The sequence below is a fragment of the Pleurodeles waltl genome, chromosome 5, assembly GCF_031143425.1.
Source record: "Pleurodeles waltl isolate 20211129_DDA chromosome 5, aPleWal1.hap1.20221129, whole genome shotgun sequence".
Taxonomy (NCBI): domain Eukaryota; kingdom Metazoa; phylum Chordata; class Amphibia; order Caudata; family Salamandridae; genus Pleurodeles; species Pleurodeles waltl.
The window spans coordinates 1,422,512,584-1,422,537,059 of record NC_090444.1 but is presented as its reverse complement, the minus strand read 5'-3'; positions in this window follow the sequence as shown (position 1 = coordinate 1,422,537,059).

The window sequence follows — 24,476 nt, the reverse complement described above, 5'->3', positions numbered from 1 at the left end:
AAAATATATAATATTTATCTGGTTAAATGCAGGTCAAAACGATCAAGATTTGATAAGTATAAGTTAAAATATCACATCAGAGAATGATAAAAAGAGTCTTTAGTCCTTAAAAAGCAACAAGTGTCTCTTGCAAGCACAAAGTACCTGGTTTGCGTTCAAATTCACCACAAGGGACTGCAGAGGATGAAATGCGTGGAAAATGGGGAGGTGTACGTCGATTTCTGCGGCGCACACATTCGATTTGTCGATAATTTCCCACGCAGGGAAGGCTTTGCGTCAATTTACGCAGTGCGGACTTGGATCCTCTTCAGGTTGCTGCGTTTTCGGACACCCCAGGGACGATGCAGGGAAATCCTGGGCGTGCAGGACAAAGTCACAGGAGCTACATTGATCCGGTGGGCAATGCGTGGAAATTTCTGTCTCATGGCAGGCCCTGCGTCGATTCTTCTCGCAGGAAGTTGGACTTGCTTCATTCCGGTTCAGCTTTGCGTCGATCCAGTGGGTTGTGTGTCAAAGTTCCGGTCTCAACTCTGGCTCTGCGTCGAGTTCCTCTCGGGGAACCGGGCTGCGTCGTTCCGGTTCGGCGTGCGGTGATTTTCTCACCGCGATGCAGGCTGTGCGTCGTTTCTGGCAGGATGTGCATCGAATTTTCACTGCACAAGGAGTTCTATGCAGGAGGAAATCTTTTTGGTCCTGAGACTTCAAGGAACAGGAGGCAAGCTCCATCCAAGCCCTTGGAGAGCACTTCTCAGCAGAGCCAGAGGGCAGCAAGGCAGCAGGGCAGCAGGGCAACAGCAGGGCAGCAGTCCTTAGCAGGAAAGCAGTCAGGTGAGTCCTTTGGACAGCCAGGCAGTTCCTCTTGACAGGTTGCAGGGTCTGGTTCAGAGTTTCTTCACCAGTGGTATCTTGTCCAGAAGTGTCTGAGTTGGTAGGGTCAGAGGCCCTGTTTAAATACCCAAATGTGCCTTTGAAGTGCTGGAGACTTCAAAGAGTGGCTTAGAAGTGCACCAGGTCCCCCTTCAGTTCCATCCTGGCTGCCAGGGTCCCAGTAGGGGGTTTGGCAGTCCATTGTGTGAGGACAGGCCACTGTCCTTTGAAATGGAAGTGTCAGGCCCTCCACCCTCCTAGCTCAGGAAGACCCATTCAGTATGCAGATGTGTGCAGGTGTGACTGAGCATCCTGTGTTTGGGGTTGTCTAAGTGAAATGCACCAGGGAGCTGTCACGGAACCTAGCCAGATGTGGATTGTAAGGCTCAGAAGGATTTAAGTGCAGGGAAATGCCCACTTTTTAAAAGTGACATTTCTAAAATAGTAATATTAAATCCAACTTCACCAGTCAGCAGGATTTTGTATTACCATTCTGGCCATACTAAATATGACCTTGTTACTCATTTCAGATCAGAATCTACCACTCAAACAGTATATGAGGGTAGCCCTAATGTTAGTCTATGAAAAGAGCAGGCCTCACAGCAGTGTAAAAACACATTCAGGAGTTTTACACTACCAGGACATATAAACACTACCAGGACATATAAACTGCACAGGTACATGTCCTGCCTTTTATTTACATAGCACCCTGCCCTAGGGGTTACTTAGGGCCTACCATAGGGGTGGCTTATATGTAGAACAAGGGGAGTTTAAGGCTTGGCAAGTACTTTTACATGCTAAGTCGAAGTGGCAGTGAAACTACACACACAGGCCTGAGACATTGTTAAGGGGCTAGTTAGATGGGTGGCACAATCAGTGCTGCAGGCCCATTAGCAGCATTTAATCTACAGGCCCTGGGCACATGTAGTGCACTTTACTGGGGACTTACAAGTAGATTAAATAAGCCAATTGGGTGTTAACCAATGTCACCATGTTTTAAGGGAGAGAGCATATGCACTTTAGGACTGGGTAGCAGTGGTAAAGTGCGCAGAGTCCTAAAACCAGAAAAAGCAGTGTCCAAAAAGAGGAGGGAGGCAGGCAAAAAGTTAGGGGTGACCACCCTAAGGCTGTCAGGTCTAACAATGATATACATGAAAATGAAAACACAATACCTCTGGTATGATAATGCCATCGCAGAAAATCAGAATACCACGTGGAACTGGATTTAATGATCGTAAAACCACACAGGAATCCCAATTACTATTTAACCCATAGATTTAACACCTGCGGGTGGTACACCAGTGTTGTCCAACCAATTGGAGCAACACATTTAGATGTTTACTTTCTATATGAACTTTGCAGTGCCCCTCCAATTGCAATTCACCCGCAGGTGGTAAACGCATGTGATGGTGTCTGTGTGGGATGGTGGGGAAGGGACATGGACCACATTGTAGTCCAATCATCCATGGACAAGGCATGGCCAGGAAAAGGGTTGAACTTTGGACTTGATACTATGTTAGCACCTAGCTAATAGCCCCCAAAATGCAGACTTCTGAAGCAGCCTTTTATGACTGTGGGACACACAAGGCTGCTTCAGAAGATATAATAGATCATGTATATGCAGATCCTACACACATGGACTGAAAACTACTCCATGCAGGTGTTTCTAGCTCACACTGTGTTCACTGTGTGACATCCCTTCTTTATCAGTGACGGTGTGGAGATCTCAGACATTGTGTGACACATGGTGGCAGCATGTGAGTTGGCATGTTTCCTTCTCTCCACTTGTACTCCTCACAATTCTGAGTAGTGACTGTTGAAGCTACTTGATGGAGTGAACATTAACGCTGTCATTGCAGGCAAAGAGCCAGAAATCATAAAGGACACTAAGGTACTGCAGGGGTGAAGAAGATTGTAAGGGCTCCTCTTTGCAGAGTTAAGTATGAGAGAGTTTAACACAATTTGTGGTGAGATGGCCAAGCAATTTACTGGGGAAGAATAAAAGCAGCTTTGGAAGAAAGGTAGAGCAATAGAGAGAAATTATGTTTATGTCATGGAGAGAGGATGAGCTATTTAGAAGCAGAGTTGTATGTAGTTAATATAAGCAATATTTTGTGTGTGGATCGTGCATGCTGTGTCAGATAAATAAATCCTGTGTGTGAAAAAGGTGTGCTGTGCGTGAAGCAATATTTTATGATAGAGAAGTGATACCATATGTAAGGAGTGTTGCGTTTTTATGATGAAATGTTGTGAGAGAGAATGGGTGCTGTGTTTGTGACTGAAGATGTTCTGTTTGACTGAGGCTGTGGCGTGAGAGGGGTGCTGTTTATGAAGGGGTGCTGTGTCAGAAAGGAAGTGCCTTGTAAGTGGGGATAAAGGAGGTACTTTGTCTGACAGTTATAAAGGTAGATGTGCAGGGTTTTATAGAGGTGCTTTGAACCAGTGGGTGCTGTGTGACAGGGCATGCCCTGTATTGCAGATAGTGTGTTGCTCTGTTTGTAACGAAATAATGCTATTTGCGTGTGAGTTGGATGAGTGTGTAAACATTGATTGTAGGGTGGAGTTGCTTGCTATGTATGAAAGTTGTTAGAAAAGGAATCCTATTTCTGAGGATGCATCCTGCGTACATGTGTTTGTCATGGGGATTCTTTTTGTCTTTTCCAGTTCTGATGTACTGTTTTTAAATACAATGTGGCTCAACTAATGGTGTGTGTGGGAGAGGCTATAATTGAATACATCCCTAACATAAACAGTGCTTTCATTTCCTTGACTGATTTAAGCAATGTTTCCCAATACACCCGGACAGATGTCTGAAGCCATTTAGTGGTTGCAAAACCTGTGGTTTGCTAAATCACAGGGTTTTCGACTGTTAAAATACTTTTTTTAATTGTACTAAACCATTTGTGATTCAAAACTGCTTACCCAATCACAATATGGGTTTAGAAATGCATAACAAATCTCAATTTGGAATGAGGGTGTTCAGGACATCCCTTCCAAATTGCAATTCTAAACGCTATGTATCAATGGTTTACAACTGCAATATAAATCGCAAACCATTGATAGGTTACTGCCTCCTCAAAGGAGGGGATAAACCATTCACAAAAGGACCCCTTGAGATCCCTTCCACTTTGTGAAGAGGGAGTGGGCAGTGATCCACTGTCAACTCTTGAACAAACCTTTTTTAAAGCAGTAAATTTTTCTTAAAAGCAGACCCATTTCCTTTAATGAAAATGGACTGAATTTCAAAAAAAGGACTTTATTTGAATACAATCACAGATATGGTGGTCTGCTGACCACAGCAGGCCTCCATTCCTACCATGGCATCCCATTGGAGCAAGTCACAATTTGTGACCTTCCTCATGCCTACTGTGAGGTAGGTTCAATTGCAATCCTCTACAAATGGTGACTTTGCAAAGCAACTTATTAGTTCATAGGTCGCTTCACAAAAATATATTTGATTCACAAAAAGTGAGTACACAATTTGTGAACACTTTTTGCAAATCAATTCTTTGTGCGTTTAGCTCTTAGTTCCTTCAGGGTGTCCATAGGATGCATCAGTGTTTAGCTGCAAACGTTTGCCGCAAAAGAAGCAAAAAAGTCATTTTTTGCCACAAAGCAGCTGCACATTTGTCTGTTTGTCCCACAGTACTCTGCACATCTGGTAGATCCACATACTGCTTCTTATCACAGTCAAATAACTAATGTAAATTGAGGAAACCTCATCCCTCAATTTGAAAACAGTAACATGCTCAGAATTTTTAGCAGCCATAAACACAAAGGCAAAAAAGTTCAGATACTTCTGAAAGAAAGTGAAGACAAAACCTCCATAAAAATAGCCTGAATGACATTGCTTCATTTGTAATAATAATAATAAGTGCAATGGCCCAACATTTTCATTGGGACACCTCTGGGTGTGTTGCTAATTACAAAGGCTGCTGAATTCCAAGCCTCTCTCACCGTACACTTCCTGTCTCTCTCTTTACCCATTCTTTCATTTTATTGTTCACTACTGCCATTTCTATTTGTGTCTGTGAATGCTGAATTTATTACTAATAATTTTCATGAACTTTTTGAATTATGAACTTGCATAGAATTTGACCAACAGAAAATGATGTGCTACATGGAAAATGTGCCCACTTGAGTGGCTGCCATTAAAGTACGAAATGTCAATAATAAATGCCTAATAATATTAATTGAAGTGCCTATATTTAGATTATTGTAATAATATGTTATAGTAATGACTTCACATTATGTATCTGCTTTCTTAATCATGGATCTTAAGTTAGTGAAACTTTGGGCCTAGCTTGCACAGCCTCATGTTAAGCTGCCCTCTTCAATAAAATTGTGGGAATGTATGTCTAGAGAAATCTATTCATGTACTGTTTTCACTGCGTTGACCAAACATTTAGCAGATGTCTTTAACTTTCTCATGAGAATTGCTTGCTAGAAGGTCTTGTACTAGTAGTCAATGCATTCTATAGTTTGATGTGTGAGTCAGCGAAGTTCCAAGGAGCTAACAACGTATGCACTGACTGGAGTACGGATGGATACAAAAATGTTACCTGATTAGCCTGACGGTGGGAACAGAGGAAGAGGAGCCAATCATTGACATGCAAAAGACAATTTAGTTATGGCTTAAATTTGATGTTTTATCCTTATTGGACCATAGTAAACGTACAATTTCCTGACTAATGACAATCAGGGAAGTTCTTTAGGTGATTTTTACTTAGCCGATCGCACAAAGAGAAGTGTGCTCATTTCCTACTTTGATTTCCTCCGTAGATGATTCTATCTTTAACTTTATTGCTTAGACTCCTGATACTGAATGCTGACCCCTTAGATGTTGCTTTCTAATGTTTCGGGGAGCTTACAGTCCCCGTATCTGAACCGTTACCTTTTCAATGTCCGTTGCTGGTCAAACTGATGTCCAACTGACAAAGATAACAGCAGCTTGCTGATCCATACTGAGGAGAGGTATAACTAAATGCTATTGTGCTTCTTATAGATTATGCCTTTTGTTTCTAGGTACCAACTGCTATTTTGATAGAGCCATAGTTAGATGTTTTCCAAATTTATGTTGACTAAATTGTTTTGCATGAAGTCCAAACATGCTATTCTAATCAGAAGGTTAGTTAGGGGACTCTGAAATGTTAACAGATTGCTATTAATAGATTATTGATGTTGCTCAGTTGCTGAATCTAGATGTATGCTATTTCTATTGCACAGTTATTTTTGCTATTAATTTGAACTGTGTTTCTCAAATGTTTAGTGATCAATGCGATAGCAAAACTGAGATTCTTTAGAAGATTTGGTCAACCAGTGTTGTTCTTGTATGTCTACCAGTTGGTTTTAAGACTAATTTACGTGACATTAGCATTGGTAAAATAGAGAAATAAACATTTTAACTTTACATAAAGGTGTGGTTATTCATGGTCAAATGGGTCATGGTGTGTAAAAATTACTGATTCCAAAGAACATTTGATGATGTTTATTGATTATGATGAAGTAATTGCAGTGTATTTAAGACTTATTGTGGAATCACTCTAAGCATAGTCAAAAGGTCCATTAAACCTTTAACACGTTCACTTATAAATTAATAATAAAAGATCAAATAAGGACAGACGCGCTAACAGAAATGGTAGCAGAGTAGGATGGTTAGCCTCCTAGGGGTGCCATCATAACGTTTTTCACATGGTTACGTCTCCTTAAGAGGCCACCATAAAGTTTAGCCCCCTTAAGAGAACACAATAAAGCAATTTTCTTAGAAATAGGTAGAAGGAGTAGCATGGTTTGTCTCCTTAAAAGCCCATCACAGGGTCCCTTTTTTCCTCTCTAGAAATGATAGCAGGGTAGGGCAGTTTTTCTCCTTAAGAGCCCATTATAAGTTCTTTTTTTCCCCTTTAGAAAATGGTAAGAGAGTTGGATGGGTAGTCTCCTTAAGAGACCAAAATAATTTGCTGATTCAGTAAGAGAAATTGGTGAAAGTTAAGATTTGACACCAGATGAAGAGTCAGATGATGATGAGTTTATTTTACAGTTATTGAGAAATCGTCCCTCACCATATGCAGCACATGAGAGAAACTCAAGCACCAGTATAGACCCTACAGCCCGGATATCAAATTACTCTGCACAGAGCCAGATTAAGGCTAGTCATAATATTCCAGCTACTTCAATGATTAAAAGGCCTTGCCGCAGATTGATATTTCCAGAATTCACCCAGATGTACCTATTATAGATACCGCAACAAATCTAGTAGTGCCGACAGGACAAATTTACCAGAAACCAACATTGGTCTCATAGTCAACCTTGAACTTGATGTCCCCGATACAGACACAGAAGATCCCAAGGCACACCCCCATAATGGGATCGCAGACAGAAATATCAGCGCTGATGAGTCAGAATACACAAGAAATGCAACCAAGAGGCCCAAATGCCCGATCAAGTCCAGATGCAGTGTCTGTACCAGTTACCATAGGTCCAGTCATACCATTGTTCTCCCAGGGAAATAACGGGAACAGTGAGCAGAAAACCCTGAATCCGGGTATAGAACGGGAGAGATTTAATGAAAAAGCAAGAATTATAACTCCCATGAGACTGACATTTGATGGAACATGTCCATTAATTGACTTAAGTCCTTTCAGGATTCCTCCAAATAATGAGGTGAGATCATACATAGATCCTAATCCAAGCATGGTGACACCATAGACCTCAAACCTAACATTATAGCAAGTGCCAGGTGTAAGCCATAACAGCATTTTGTTACAAGGTTTGACAGCTCATCAGTTAACTGAATGGTTAGAGAAGCTGAGTAGCACTCAAGGAGATTGAAGCGGAGGAAGTGCCCTGAATTTGACCAGGCTTAGGTTAGAAGCAGAAGACCTAATTGAGGGAAAAATGGGGTTGGACAGGATTGACACATTCAGAGAAGACGAGTTGCGCTATTTGTGCAAACTGATTACAAACAAGGAAGAAAAGTACATCAGAAATTAGCAGACTTAGCAGAAAAATATGACATAGATATTAAGAAAACAAAGTACTTGAAGATGAGTTACAGATTAGATTTTGACTCAAAGGATTTTGAAAACATGAGAGTCCTGGGTATGAAAATTCACCTTAGGGAATTAATTCAGAGCATTCAAACATGGGGAGCCTTAGATAAATGGGAAGGCAGTTGGGCAAAGAAAAGAGACAAGAGAAAAAGGGATTCTGCGAATCTTGCTGCAAATGTGCAGCAAGTTGAGGATCCAGTGAAAATGTGCTCATGTCTCTTAGAGCAGAAGTGACATACTTTCATTTACAAATGATTATCCCAGATTAAGAGAGAAGCAAGTAGAGTGGTACCAGCAAACAGATAGGTTTGTGAAAATCATAAAATGACTGTGGGAAGATTTGAGCACCCTGTTAGAAATAGTAGTTCCAGCAGATTTATGGGTTGGGTGTAAGAGGAGCGTAGATTGGCCAACAAGAGAACCTCAGAGAGATCCAGCAACAGGTACTCCATCTCCTGACGAAATAAAATATTACTAAATGTGATTGAATTTTTGAAAACTAGAATTTCGCCCAAGAACATTAACTGGCAAAGAATAGATAGGACAGCTCAGGAAGTGAAGGAGTCAATACATGCATACTATGAGAGATTGTTGCTGGCGTTCAAACAGTACAGTGGCACAAAAACAATTGAGATGAAAGACATGATTAATTTTGTGTTCAGACTTGTTGAAGGATTGAGACCTGAAATTAGCCAGATGATTAAGAATCATTTGATTTGTTGGCAAGCAAAACTGATTCATCAAGTATTGCAGTATGCAAAGTACTGTAGTGACTAGATTGAGTTGAAACAGAGAAAGTTGTCACCAGCTAAATTACAGTACTATCAGAAAGAAGTGAAATATTTGGGACACCTGATTGAAAAGGGAATTAGGAAAATCTCCAGAGAAAGTGTCACAGCCATATTGCAGATGAATCCCCCAGAAAGCCAGAGAGATGTCAGGGTGTTTTTGGGAATGGTGAGCTATTGTCACCAGTGGAGTCCCAACATTTCAGTCATTTCAAAGCCATTGCAGAAACTGACACACAAAGAAGTTAATGATCCCCTAGTGTTGGACCAATTCTGTATAAAAGTCTTTACTGAGCTGAGAGAAAGCTTGTGCAAAGCCCCGGCTTTGGGAATGCCTGACTGCACAAAACCCTTCATATTGTTTTGTCATGAGGGTGATGCATGTTCTTTGTCTGTCTTGACTCAAGTTCATGGTGGTGTAACTGGCCCAGTAGCATATTTTTCAGCTACTTTGGACCCAGTCGCAGCAGCGTTACCAGGGTGTCTGCAAACAGTTGCTGCAGTTGGACTGAGCCTCACTAAGGGCCAGATGTAGGAAAGGTTTTTACCCGTTCTGTGTCTATGGGAAAAAGTGTTCGTATATATGGCCCTAAGAGGGAGAGCATTGTGATGGACATCCTTTTACTGTTATGGTCCCTCACTCCATTGAAGCTTTAGTCACCAGAACCAAGACTCCTCCTTTGACAAATGCCAGGCTAATACGCTATGAAACTGTCATCCTGGGTTCCCCTAATGTGACGTTAAAAAGGTGTACAGTGCTTAACCCAGCAACTTTCCTTCCAAAAGAAAACAATGAGGTTGACAAATTGAAAGAAGTTGAACATGACTGTCTGGAGGTTACTGATTTGTGCACAAAACCAATACCTGATATTCAAGATACTCGATTGGAAGAAAATGACCAAGTTATTTTTGTTGATGGTTCCTATTTAAGAGACAACATGGGAAATCTGAGAGCAGGATATTCTGTCTGCACTATTTTGGGTATACTTGAGTCGTCCTGGCTTCGAGGAGTGTATTCTGAACAAGTGCTGGAATTGGTAGCCCTTACTAGAGCATGCCATGTTTCTGCACAGCTTAAAGTTACAATTTATACTGACAGCCAGTATGGATTTGGAATAGTCCACGATTTTGCCTGCTGTGGCCACAGAGAGGTTTCCTGACCTCTTCTGGTTCACCAGTGAGAAATAGTGAAATAATCCATGACTTGTTATAAGCTGTTCGAATGCCTGAAAAGATTTCTGTGGTGAAATAAATTAAATACCTGAACTCACAAGATCTTGTGTCAATGGGAAATGGATATGCGGATCAAGTCGCAAGGTTTTGCACATTGAACTGTATATCGTTCAAAGATAATTGAATTGGAATTGTTACCTGAAGAAGAAATCTGCCTAAGTTATGCATTACATGGTATAGATACCTTGGGGGAATTAAAAGCACCACAGGATAATGTTGACAAACATGAAAAAAAGAACTGGATAAAGTTAAAATGTGTTCAACGTGAGAACGATGTCTGGGTGTCCAGGGATGGACAAGCAGTTCTGCCTAATAGTTTGCTGACTCAAATGGCTAGATATTACCATGGTCAAGCACATGCACATGCTGGGAGGGATGCCATGGTTCGTACCTTTCAACAATCTTGGTTCAAACCAAATTTTAGACAGGTTGCAAAAGCAGTTTGCCATCAATGCATCATCTGTCAGAACATGAATGTGGGTAAAGGGACTGTGGTTTATTTGAGCCACTTTGGAAGAGCGGGAAGTGCAATTAGCAGAATGCAGATGGATTTAATTGAGATGCCTGTGTGTGGAAGATTGAGATATGTGTTGGTGATTGTTTGCATCTTTAGTCATTGGATCGGAGCTCACGCTACACAAAGAAATGACAGCCTCACAGTAGCAAAATTACTGCTTAGGGAACTGATACCACATTTTGGGTTTCCGGTCTCTTTAGAATCAGATAGAGGAAGTCACTTCAACAATGAGGTAATTAAATTACTAAGTTCAGCTTTAAACATTGAGCAGAAGTTGCATCAGGACTTGTGGAGCAGATGGATGGTACCTTGAAATCGAGAATGGCGAAAATGTGTGCATCCACAAATCTGAAATGGCCCGAAGCACTGCCGTTATTTCTGATGACTATGAGAAACACACCCGACAGGAAAACAGGACTATCGCCACATGAAAACCTCATTGGCAGAGCAGTGAGGTTGCCAGCGGTTCCTGACAATGCTCTTGTGAACATGACAGATGATATGGTGTTGGACTACTGCAAAGGTCTGGCTGATGTGATTCACTCTTTCTCTCATCAGGTGGAAGCTACCACACTGCAACTGTCTCAGGATCAAAGCCACAACCTGAGAGCGGGAGATTGGGTTGTGATCAGATGCGGAAGACTTCTTTGAAGCCTTGGTGGAAAGGCCCTTACAAACTAGTACTGATTACTACTACAGCTGTGAACTGTGCTGGAGTTCCGAATTGGATCCATGCTGTCTGAGGCTGGCCTGGTTTGTAGTGGGTACCTAAGGTACTTACACCTTATACCAGGTCCAGTTATCCCTTATTAGTGAAAGGTAGGAAGTGTTCTAGAAGCTTAGGCTGTCTAGAGGTAGCTGTAGCAGTGCAGCAAAGGCTGAACTAGGATGTATAGCTTTGTGGGTGATTCAAAGCAGCTTGAAAGTGCATCTTCTGGCAACGGGTAACCAGTGTAGTGCTCTCAAGGCAGGGGAGATGTGGGCTTGCGGCTTTACATGTAATAGTAGCCTGGCTGCGGAGTTCTGAATACATTGTAGTTTTTTCATAATAGATAGAGATGATCCATGGTAGAGGCCATTGGCTTGAACCTTGTGTGGAAATCCGAGGTGGGGGAAGATGCGTTGTATATCCTCTCCTGTCTCTGCCTCCTCCTCTGCTGGGCAGCCTGGACTCTCCTCCTCCATGCAATCACATAGAGTGCAGCCATTTTGAGAAACCCAGAGGCCTTCTGGGTTTGCTTTTATACTTTGGTTCTGATTACCACCTGTTTGGAATCAGTGCTAATCTAGGTGTGCAAAACGGGCTTTTTGCGACTATTCGCAATTTCCGACTGCCATGTACATGCGGTTTGCAAGTTTGCAACTTGAAAATTGTGATTACTTAATTGCGAGTCGCAATCTCAAGTCGCAAATTTTGCGAGCCGGTAATTGGTTGCATCGCCATTTGGGACTCCGAAATGGCATTAGAACATACCATTTCGCAAATAGTGCTTCGACCAATTTGCGACTCCAAAACGTACATACATGGAGCCCTAAGTAACTTGTAAGTCACCTATATGTTTAACCTTCATATACTGGTGTAAAGTTACTATGTGGGAGGGCACCCTTGCTGCCTGGTCTTCTGAGGGCTCTCTGAAGTGTTGAGAGCCCCCTCTGTCTCTTCAGTCCAAGTTGAGACCCTCAATAGGGTGTGTGGACGGGGCACATATACCCATTTGCCCACCTGCAAATCTGGAATATGTGTTCCGCAATAGTAAATGTACTCACTCACTCAACATCGAGGTGGTATGTGATGCCATAATGCAATAATTGATATAGTGGCAAAATTTCCAGGGAGCACACATGATGTATACATAGTCAGGCACAGTAGGATACAACAACGCCTAGAACGTGGGGAGTTTGGTGAAGGATATTTATTAGGTACTGTGTAGTACACACCAATGTCTTAAATACATATCACTGCATAACCACATGCTGCCATGCTCTTATCTGCTGTTCTGTTACACAGGTGACAGTGCATATACTCTGAGGCCATGGATACTCACACCATACCTAACACCTGCCAATCACAATGAGAGACACTACAACATTGGACATGGGCGAACCAGAACCGTCATTGAAGGGACCTTTGGCATGTTGAAGTCACATTTTAGATGCCTGCACAAAAGTGGAGGTGCACTCCAGTATGCCCCAGAGACTGCATGCAAGATTGTGGCAACATATGCCATCCTACACAACATAGCAACCAGACGTGGGCTACATCTCACTCTAGATTACACAGATTCGGAAGATGAGGAGCAAGAGCCACCACAACGACAGCCTGGGGATGGTAGCATTGCAATGGAGGGCAGGCGGAGATGGGACCACATTGCAACTCACTACTTTGGCAGGTACGTGGCAACCATTAGAGCACTCACAAATGTAAGACACACATAGCCAGGTTGTGCAACAAAAAATAATAATTTTAATGTCAGGAGTGTAGTAATGAACTGTTGACGTTTAGCTAGAATTACAAATGTAAAATGTAACAGCGTCTGACACATTTACATCATGTGCCTCATGCAAATCCCAGATAAGCAACATCACACCCTCCTGTGACTACACCCACCATGGCCCTTTCCTGGTTAGTCCCCTGATGTGTGGCGGGCACTGCTACTCAGCAGGATGTGTGCATCTGAGGCAGAAACACTGCTCACGCTGGAGATGTCCTCACTGTCCTGAGGGGTCTCGCCAATGCCCCTTTCTGCCTGGGAGGTCTGTATGAGGTCCACTGCATGACTGATGCGCCCTAGTCCCCTTGCTACATCTCCGGCAAAATGGCCAAGTTCCACCTGTAGCGTAACAGTGCTCCTTGACAGGCAGGTAGTTGTGGATGCGAGGTGACCAATTGACTGACTGAGCCGGTCCAAACGGGCAGCAGTGTTGCGCTTTCAGCACCTTGCATGGGCTCGATCCGCTACCATTTCCCTGCACAGGTCTTTGACGGCGGTGGTGAGGTATACCATGTTGTAGTTCATGTCGGTAAATTGTGTGTCAACATTGGCAAATCCCTGTGTGAGGGTCTGTTGCAGTCTGTGCAGGTTCCTGTTCATCAACCGCATTTGTTTATTTTGCAGGCGGTGACTGCTCAGTAGGGATGCCTCCAGTCCTAGGAATTGTTTACCTGTGACATCTTCCTCGCCTGCTGGCTGTGTTTGATGCTGCTGTCTCCACCCAGACTCAGCTGTTCTATGTGGCCGACTCACACTCATCTGTGGCCCTGGTGTCAGGTTTCCTGTCTCAGTGTCCACAACTGTCTCCTTGGTAGTCTCACGTGCATGGTGGACAAGTGGTGTGGTCATGCACTCCCCTGCAGATATGCTGGCTGTGATGGTGGCATCTTCATCTCCCTGCACACTATGGTCATCGGTGGGTACTTGTGGGAGACCTGTGGGACACAGGGGATACACTGTCAGTGCCTCTCAGATGTGTGGTGTATCATAATAAATATTCATGGCACTACTCCTCAGTCAGGACCTCAAGCTCCTTATCAGAGAATTTCAGTTTTCTCTTCCTCCCTGCAGTGGGTGTCTCCTTGGTCTAAGTTGACATGGCTGCAGTTGCTCCTCTCAGCTAGGCGTGCCTCTGCTCTCTGTGCTCTGGGTAGACTCCTCACAGTTCCATGGGGGGTACTTCCTGGTTCTGATGTCATCACTCTGAACCAGGAAGCGTGTTTTCTTTTTTTTCTTTACCCGTTCGCAAATTGTGACAGAGTCACAATTTGCGACTCCGGGCCACACCCATGTGCAATTTGTGAAACTAATGAGCACTGGGGTCCTGGCTAGCAGGATACCAGTGAGACAGGCAAAACACACTGACAAACAGGCAGAAATTGTGGGTAACATGCCAAGAAAGATGGTACTTTCCTACACATGCCAGCCATATTCAGAAAGTACCATGTCCGTTGGACAACGAAGAAGAGTTGTTGTCAATACCAACAACTTCCAGGTAAAACCCAGACTCAGAGAAAGAAACAGGAGAATCGGAGACTGAATCTGAGCAAACTGTAAGCGGTTCAAACACTCCTGTAAGAGACGAAGTGGAAGAAATACAGGGGAGTGAAAGCGAACCAGCCTCACCTGAGGTAGCAGGAAAGTTTGTTCAAAGGAGGGCTCTCCCAGAAGCAGACAGTCTTGAAAGACAAACAGAGGAAATGACAGACCCCAGGGGGAAAGGAGTTGAGGTGGATCAAAGCCAAAATGATCTCACTCCTCCTGAACCAGTAGCGTGTACATCAAGAGAAAATCCTACAAACCCAAAAGAAGTTACAAGCCCGACACTGAAAAGTGTATTAACAAAAGGTCCACTGAAAGGAAATAAGTGGCCGAGGTCACAAGCAAACGGGACAGAAACTATTACAGTGACAACAATTGAGGAAGAAGTAGATACAACAAGAAGAGAAGATTTAAGCGATGGAGAGTAAATGGAGATCGAAGATTGAAAAGAAAGAGAATTGGAAATCAAAGGTACGCAGGTCCTAAATGGGTGTATACAACGACAAGTGAATGGCAGAGTGAATCTTTGTCTTTCTGTTTTGATCGAGACATTCCAGATCAATATTTTGGCACGTAAAGGAGATTAGTGAACTTTGCAAATTTGTAAACCTAAGAAAACTGCAAGAGAGAGATTGTTGAAAGCAATCAGAAAATACTTTTTGATAACCTGATTTGACAAGCTGCTAAACAGAGTTTGAAAAGATACCTATTTTTGACAAAGGGTCCTGAAAGAGAGAGACTGAAATAACTGCTAAAAGAAGATTGAAGATTTTTGTTTTTGATTTGGCTGCACATTTAAAATTTCTCTTCTACTTTCTGATTCTTTACAGATCATGAGTAATCTTAGCCAACAGGGTAGGAAGAATAGGTGCTGTAAATACATAGGTACTGGTTTGTCGATTTTATGTATGATATTGTGTCTGGTGCTGATTGTGAGTATGACACTTCTTGATAAGATTGTGGTCAACCACACCTCTGCTCTAGAGACAACTACTGCACTCACAAAATTAGATAGGTTTAGGGTGGATGAGAAGTACTTACACGTAAATAGTGCCCAAGGAGAACTTTCTTCTAATGTTTTCTATTGCTTATTCAGAGAGTATGTTGAGAAGATGGATGCAAGAGATTCTTGTATCTGCACGCAGATTCCTTCATCAGTAGAGAAAGGAATTACTTACCATAGTTTGCCTCTTACTTATGGAATAAGTTGTAGTCTTTTACTAACCAGATTCTATAGCTAGGAGTATATTCAATACTTCTATTCGAACTATGATGTGGTATTTTCGTTTGTCCTCATAATTAAATATCTGAGTAGAATAGCTAAGGAAAACACCATAGAGTTAGTGAGAAGATTCTTTAAACCTAAATTGACATTTGGCACAGCCTACACAACAATTTAATATGCTTGAATACTCCCATTGAAAATAGTTTCTTAGATCAGACAGATGACAGGAGAAAGGCATTACTGGAGAAATTAGAGGAGAAATTAGAAAAAGGCTTAGTGAAAAGGACATTTAGAAATGAACATGCATTTAGCGATATAAAGCCACAAGGTAGGTTAGCTTCAGATGCACAGCACATATGAAAGCTTTGTGCATATAGGCCTAAATCTAGAATGGATACGTTGTTTGTGGGAACGAGTGAATGTAGACATGTGTTTTTGTTTCAGAGTAAATGGACGTTCATGTTGTATGGACAAGACCCAGCAATTCCAGGAGTTTATTACATCTGTGGACCAAATGCGTATTACCGTCTTCCAAAAGGATGGTATGGCCCATGTTACTTGGGGATAGTTTTCCCAAAGATTTATCAGCTTGAGAATCTGAATGAGATACCTAAAATGACTGAATTGCATCACGTTAGACAAAGGCAAGAATCATATTCTGGCATTCTTGGAGGCATATGTGGAGCAATAATACCTTCAATAGGAATTATTCTGAGTTCTTTGAAAATTAGAAAGTTGTTTACTATTGTGCATAACATGGTGACATATTTTTCAGGAGCCATGATCCTAATGGATACAGAAATGGCTACAGTAAGATATATTACTCTGCAGAACAGCCTTGCGTTAGACATCCTTTTAGCAAAGGAGGGCAGAGTTTGTAAAATGGTGATTCTGCAACATTGTTGCTCAAATATACCTAACAATAGTTAAGAAATTAGAAGCCTTAGCAACAATTTGACTAATGATAAAGCTGATTTGAAAGAGCTGAAAGAACCAGGAGTTTGGGAAAATGTTGGCCAAGGTTTTGCTTCTGTGGGAAATTGGCTTGGTAACCTAGAAAAAGTAATTTTGATTATTGTGATTTGTATAACTGGAGCTTGGGGAGTACGTAAACTGTATCATGTAATTAAAATGAAGACATTGAAAAATGATCAGAGGAGGGAAGAAATTAGAATGGAAAAGTTGTTCAGGAACATTTTCAGAGGGAAAGAATAAATAAAAGTTATAGGGAGGACAAAGTTTAGGTGAACAAAAATCTATGTGGGAAGATGTAAAGTATGATGACATAGTCATCAGAGGAGGGATTGTGAATGCTGAATTTATTACTAATGGTTTTTATGTATTTTGAATTATGAACTTGCATTGAATTTGACTAAACATTGAAAATATTGTGGGGCATGTAAGAGGTGCCCACTTGAGTGGCCGTCATTAAAGTACAAAACGTCAATAATAAATGCCTATTAATATTGCTTGAAGTGCCTATGTTTAGGTTATTGTAATAATATGTTATAGTAATGATTTCACATTATGTATCTGCTTTCTTAATCATGAATCTTAAGCTAGTGAAGCTTTGGGCCTAGTTTGCACAACCTCATGTTAAGCTGCCCTGTTTAATAAAATCATGGGAATGTATGTCTAGAGAAATCAATTCATGAATTGCTTTCACTGCGTTGACCAAACGTTTAGCAGATGTCTTTAACTTTCTCATGAGAACTGCTTGCTAGAGGGTCTTGTACTAGTAGTCAATACATTGTATAGTTTGATGTGTGAGACAGCGATGTTCCCAGGAGCTAACAATGGATACACTGACTGGAGTACGGATGGATACAAAAATGTTACCTGACGAGCCTGACAGTGGGAACAGGAGTGAGGAGCCAATCATCGACATGTAAAAGACAGTTTAATTATATCTTAGATTTGAAGTTTTCTCATTATTGGACCAATAGTAACGTACAATTTCCTAACTAATGACAATGTGGGAAGTTCTTTAGGTGATTTTGACTTAGCTTGACTACACAAAGAGAAGTGTGCTAATTTCCTACTTTGATTTCTTCAGTAGAGGATTCTATCTTTAACTTTATTGCTTAGACTCCTGATGCTGAATGCTGATCCCTTAGATATTGCTTTCTAATGATTTGGATAGCTTACAGTCCCCGAACCTGAACCATTCCCTTTTCAATGCCCGTTGCTGGTGCTGACCGAACTGATGTCCAACTGACGAAGATAACCGCAGCTTGCTGATCCATAGTGAGAAGTATAACAAAATGCCTTTGTAGTTGTTATAGATTATGCCTTGTGTTTCTAGGTACTAACCACTATTTTGATAGAGCCATAGCTAGATGCTTTCCAAATGTATGTTGACTACATTGTTTTGCATGAAGTCCAATCATGCTATTTTAATCAGAAGGTTAGTTAGGGAGACTCTGAAATGTTAACAGGTTGCTATTAATAGATGATTTATGTTGCTCAGTTGCTGAATCTAGATGTATGCTATTTCTATTGCGCAGTTATTTTTGCTATTAATTTGTACTGTGTCACTCAAATGTTTAGTGATCAACGTGTTAGATAAACTGAGGTTCTTTAAAAAATGTGTTCATCCAGTGTTGTTCTTATATGTCCACCAGTTGGTTTTGAGACTACTTTACGTGACATTAGCATTGTTAAAATAGAAAAATAATCATTCTAACTTTACATAAAGGTGCGGTTATTCATGGCCAAATGCGTCATGGTATGTAAAAATTGCTGATTCCAAAGAACATTTGATGATGTTTATTGATTATGAAGAAGTAATTGCAATGTATTTGAGACTTATGGTGGAATCACTCTAAGCGTAGTCAAAAAGGTCCATTGAACCTCTAATGCGTCCCCTTAAAAATCAATAATAAAAGATAAAATAAGGACAGATGCGCTAACAGTCTCTTTTCCCATCTTCCTCTTCCTCCTGTTTTTTGCCTTTCTCTTTCTTCGTCTTGGCCAATGTCTGATGATAAAAAGTAAGTAATAATCCCCAAAATGAGTGCTACCCCCTGCAGACACTGTTTAAAGTACTGCCCTTAGACCTGCCTCGAAAAATGTGAAACAAAACACCCTGTCACATGTCGGGGAGGAGCTCCTCACACTAAAAAGTGGTGCCAAGTTCAGATGACCTGTTTTGATGACAAATCCTTAACTCCAGCTAAATTATCTTCAATCGAATGAAACAGAGCTGAGAGAGCTTGTTCAGCATGCAGGGCATTTTCTTTATGGGAAGTACTACTAGATAAAATAAATTAAATCCTCCAGAGCATGAACACGAAAACCTGCCCTGGGAACCCATCCCCTTTTACCATTAAGGTATGTAGTCAGGCAATTGCAGGCATAATTTCCCAGTTCTTGAGCGAATAATTCTCACTGATACAGCTAGACCTTTGTATCCCACCCTTTCAGTTGCCATCCTCTCACCATCCTGGTTTAAGATGTACCCGAGGACTACTGATAAGAGACAACATATGCATCCTCATACATGAAAAAATTCTCTGCCATATCACTAGGGGACAAAATAACAAAATATCAAGAACCTGGACATCTGCCATTGTCAAAAATCAGACATGGATGTCTTACTGCTGCCACAATCTGAATCCTCAAAAGAGCATTATACTTCTTTCCTCATCACTGTGTCATCCCCCTATTCAGAAATAGATGTTGGCTTTTTCTGGTTTTGAAATCTTTCAACCCATTCATAATGCACATTTGCTAGGCTTTGTTTAGGATAGCAGGCCCCAGTATAGCACCCTCATCAGAAATGTGCTTAAGGGACCCAAAGCCTGTTGAGGAACAATAAACACCTATTTTGCACCTGAAACCTATGTGCAGTAGCTCAGGCCCTTCTTGTCTCCTGACCAGTCTATTTCATTGCCCTCCCTATGGGCCTCTCAAACACAAAACCTATCCCCAAAACCACAGAGCACACAGAAGAATATTTGATATCAGGCATCCTACAACTTGGCTGGTATCACTGAGGTTCACACATCAATACTAGCTCCTAATAAATCAAAATGGCCTGATTGACACATGAGGTCATGCTCACGCTGATTCCAAAATACTTGGCAGACAACTAAGATGGACTGTATAGATGTCCACAGTGTGTGTGTGGAGATCCCGGAACTCAAGAGGCAAGACATCTTCAATTAAATCCTCTTCTGGTGTTGACCCGACGTTCCCATCCTATTTCAAAGAGAATTTTGTATATTAAAGTTTACACAGCACAGTAAGTGATTATGTTATGTTAAGACTCATTACAATGTAAGCGTCCACAACTCACTTTCTCTGTATCACCTTGTGCATTTCATCATTCCCCCTTTCTATAACACTTCTAACTTAACTCTAATTGGCCATCCTTCTACCCATCCTTTTCTACTTTTCTCTCATTGTGCCCTTCCTCTTGACAAACTTTGTATGGCTAAACTTCTAGCATCTGCCTACTCCCATCTATCCCAGTATTTATTATTGCACTCTCAGTGCTATAGACATAAAGAATTGTCCTTTCCCATATGTAGATTGCATAAAGAATTATTTCCTGCACATAATCCCTGATGATTCTTATAGCATAGTTGTTACCAGTCACCCTACCTCCCCTTGATCCCATAATTCACCACTGATATTTTCCCTTTCCACATTTATGGCCTAATTGCTGCTTCTCTGTCCTACATTCCCCTATGCTGATGACTTAGCTACATGCCTTTCTCTAGCCAACATGGCCCACCTGCCCCCTACATGACCTAACTTGCCTCTGCTCCTGGCATTCTTCTGATGTTCTACTAGCCTCCTCTCCAGTCCCGCCTGGACCTGACCTGACTTGACCCTTCCCTCCTCTCCTGTCCTGTCCTCGCCTCCTCGCCGCTCCCCTTCCCATGCTCCCCCCTCCTGTCTCCTTTCCTCTCCTATTATAGAGTATTACTGACATCTGGACTCCATCCACTACCCAAGAGACTTGGTGGAATCAGATGCTAATGGGTTCACTTACAGCCTTTCTGTCTTGGGTATCCATGAACTGGGTGCACTCCTCCACGTCTACCCCTTACCTTACTTTTCTACAACTTGTAGACAATTCCACTGACTCATGTCTCTCCTCACTGACAGTTCTTCTGCCTAATTCCTTTGTCTGCTGTGTTTGTTTACTCTCCTGTGCCCCCTCCGCGGTTCTATCTCACTCATCTGTCATTCAAGCATACCTCAGAGCCCTCCCCTGAAGTCAGCTTTGTAGACCCTCATTACACTTGATCAGCTTCTTTCTGGTGTTGGAGCTGATGGCCTTGTCTGTCTCTTGCTACTGTTTGTAAAGCTGAAATCACAATAGAATTGACAGTCTGTTGTTTATAGGAAGGGGAACAGCTGTAAAGGTCCCTCACTGCATCAAAGGCAAAGGCTTTCACCCACCTGATGTGACATGCTTCATCCTTGTGTGCCTCCTGGCATCAATCCAGTAGATCCAGGTGCAAGTTACTATCCATTATTAAGTTATTGGTGAGCTTATGAGGGTGCAAATTGTAGAGATTTTTCACTATACCACATTTTGATCAATGTAAGTGTGAGGGTGATATGCAGACACAAAGAAAATTGTGTATGTTGAAACTACCTCCTGGGTGGAATCATATGGTATTCTCCCAATTAAAGGCTGCAGGCAAATGGGGATGATTCTACCCACTAGCAGAGTTTGACATGTTTCTGCCTGTTAAGCCTCTAATAGGGTGTCAGTGGCATTTATCAGGATGAGGTCACCGTCTCTGTTTGGATGTATTACAATCCCATTCCCTGTATCCTGGTTGCAAACAGCAATTTTCCTCCATTTTCCCTACCAATGCTACCTGTGCTATTGTTTTGCATAGTGGGTAGCACTGCTGGGGAGTGTAAGATATCAAGCTATTAGCTGAAAGGGGTGGAAGCTACACTCAAATAATAACACAGCCTTGTCAGGGCGAACCACAGTCATTAAATAAACCTGTGCTTAACCCCCTGGAAGCTTGACACAAAGCAGTCAGGCTTAACTTAGGGGAAATGTGTAAAGTATTTATGCAGCACTCAAACAGTAATGACATAAACACAAGAACCGCCAGAATACCGTTCCGCGGTCGAAAGACCGCGGTGGTGATTCTGACTTTCCCGCTGGGCTGGCGGGCGGCCGCCTTCAGGCCGTCCGCCAGCCCAGCGGGAAAGAGGCTTCCACGATGAAGCCGGCTCGGAATCGAGCCGGCGGAGTGGAAGCTGTGCGACGGGTGCAGTTGCACCCGTCGCGTATTTCACTGTCTGCACAGCAGACAGTGAAATACATTTAGGGGCCCTCTTACGGGGGCCCCTGCAGTGCCCATGCCATTGGCATGGGCACTGCAGGGGCCCCCAGGGGCCCCGCGACCCCCCCTACCGCCATCCGGTTCCCGGCGGGAGAACCGCCGGGAACTGGATGGCGGTAGGGGGGGTCGGAATCCCCCCGGCGGCGCAGCTAGCTGCGCCGCCTTGGAGGATTCCAATGGGCGGCGGTACACTGGCGGGAGACCGCCAGTGTTGCCGGTCCGACCGCGGCTTTACCGCCGCGGTCGGAATGCCCATTGGAGCACCGCCGGCTTGTCGGCGGTGCTCCCGCGGTCCACCAACCCGGCGGTCATTGACCGCCGCGGTTGGAATGAGGGCCACTGTATTTAATGGGGAAGCCATCAACAGGTACAGGCAGGTGGAATCTCCTAGAAAAGCCCCAGAAACTTTAGGCAGGAAAATGCCAACTTTCTAAAAGTGGCATGTTCAAAATTGTAATCTAAAATCCAACTTCACTGTTAAAGAGGATTTTCAATTACAATTCATTTTAGCGTAAACAGCATATATGGTCCAATCAGGAGTTGACCAGTTGTTACCATGTTTTAGGGAGAAAGTAAGAGCACTTTACCACTGATTAGCAGGGAAAAGGTGCACAAGTCCTTAAAGCCAATACAAACGGGTTCAGCAAAGGAAGGCAGAGGAAAGCAAAAATCTGGGAATGGGCCAAGTCCAATGGAGAGGTTAGAAGGTGGGTCAAAGGTGGGTCAAAGTTAGGCTCCTGTCCTTCAAAGCATGGCTTCTGCTGTTGCCTCCTTCTGCTACCACACATAGGAAGAGGACCCTGCGCATGGAGAAAAGATACCAGGATAGCAGTTCATCATGGGTTATCTGTCAAGCTCTGTCTCCTCACCTATGGTTATGGAAGCAATTGTGCCTGCTAGGCTTGGGATTCCGTCAAGGCTCAGGTTACATAGTCGCCCAGCAAGCCAGTGCTTTGTTTCCCACAAGCCAGTGTTTTAGGGTTGGGGGAGCACTTTGCAGCAGCCATTCAGGCCTTAAGCAATGGAAGCGGAAGATTGAAGCTCTGCTTGCCAGGCTTGTGGTCCCTTGGGGTAGGTAGCTCTAGGTCAAGCTGCTGGCATCTAGTTGTGGGTTGGGTGCTGGGAGCAATACTGCCTACTGGAATTAGGGTCTCAGCAGGCCAATATTGTGGAGTTGGGGGCACTTTGCAACAGCTTTCCCCTCTGCTAGGTTTAGGGTCCCTTCTACTACAACAAAGTGTTTACATCATTGATCTACAAGTAGATTCATATACAGATACAGCTATTATCCCTGAGGGAATATATTATTCAACAAAATGCCTTATTGTTGAGTGATTAGAACACTACTTGGTGACTCATCAAAGTCACAGAAGCAGAGTAACATAGGGACAAATCACTAGAGACTGAATATAATGCATAATTTAAAAAATATATAATTAGAAAAAAAGAAGAAATGAGAACTTACTTTTGATGTTTCTCTACGGTATACAAAATGTTTCTTCCTGAAGTAAAGCATATGAGAAAACACACTGTACAAAAATAACAAAACATAGTAAATATATGTTCACATAATACAACTTAAAAACAAATTTGAACCAACATTCTCCTTCCTAACAAAGCAACAAGTGCTAAGAATTCAAGTAAACTGGCTGTTTTTTGGAGGAACACTGGGTGCTTGGCTTTGGGTAACAGCAGGCCAGTACTGTTGAGGGTGGGCGAGCTCTTCCACTCCAATGAAGGCCAACTTGCCCAGTATTCTAGGGGTGGCAGAACACTTTGCAGCTGGTTTCCAACCAATGGAGACTATTGTACCTGCTGGGTTTGGGTTCCTAACAGACCTAAGTGACAAGGGAAGGGTGATGCAACAATGCCTGAGGGACTTGGCGTTCCAGCAGGCCAGTATTAGGCGGACTCGGGGAGCACTATGACAAGTCCTGACAAGCATTAGTTGTGGGCTGGGTGGGAGCAGTAAAGATTTACTTAGATACGGGTCCCCACCAGGCCTTAAATTCATGTCCTTAAGTTTATAGGCACAAACACTGATGGATTTCTCAACAATGACTGTAAAAACACCTAAGTTAATCCATGTCAGTAATGAAGTTCCTATTTACATCTTACATGTTAATTTACTTCATCTTTTATTTTCTAATATTATTAGTTTTTTTTATAGATGTTGCGTTTCTGTAGCATTCTTTTTTCCGGGCACCATATTACGCTAACATACTGTGAGCTGAGTTGCCTATATGTGTCAAGGTGAGTTCAGGTTGTGATGGACGGATGTTCATGATGAAACATGATGGAAAGCTCTAGAGTTTCTGCAGAAGTCAGAGCAAGGTTCTCATCGTACAAATGAGTGGGACGCAAAGGTGCTTAGCCCACATGCTTGCCCATGACTTTGGCTCTCAGCTGAGCACACAAAACGATGGCCTTAAATGTG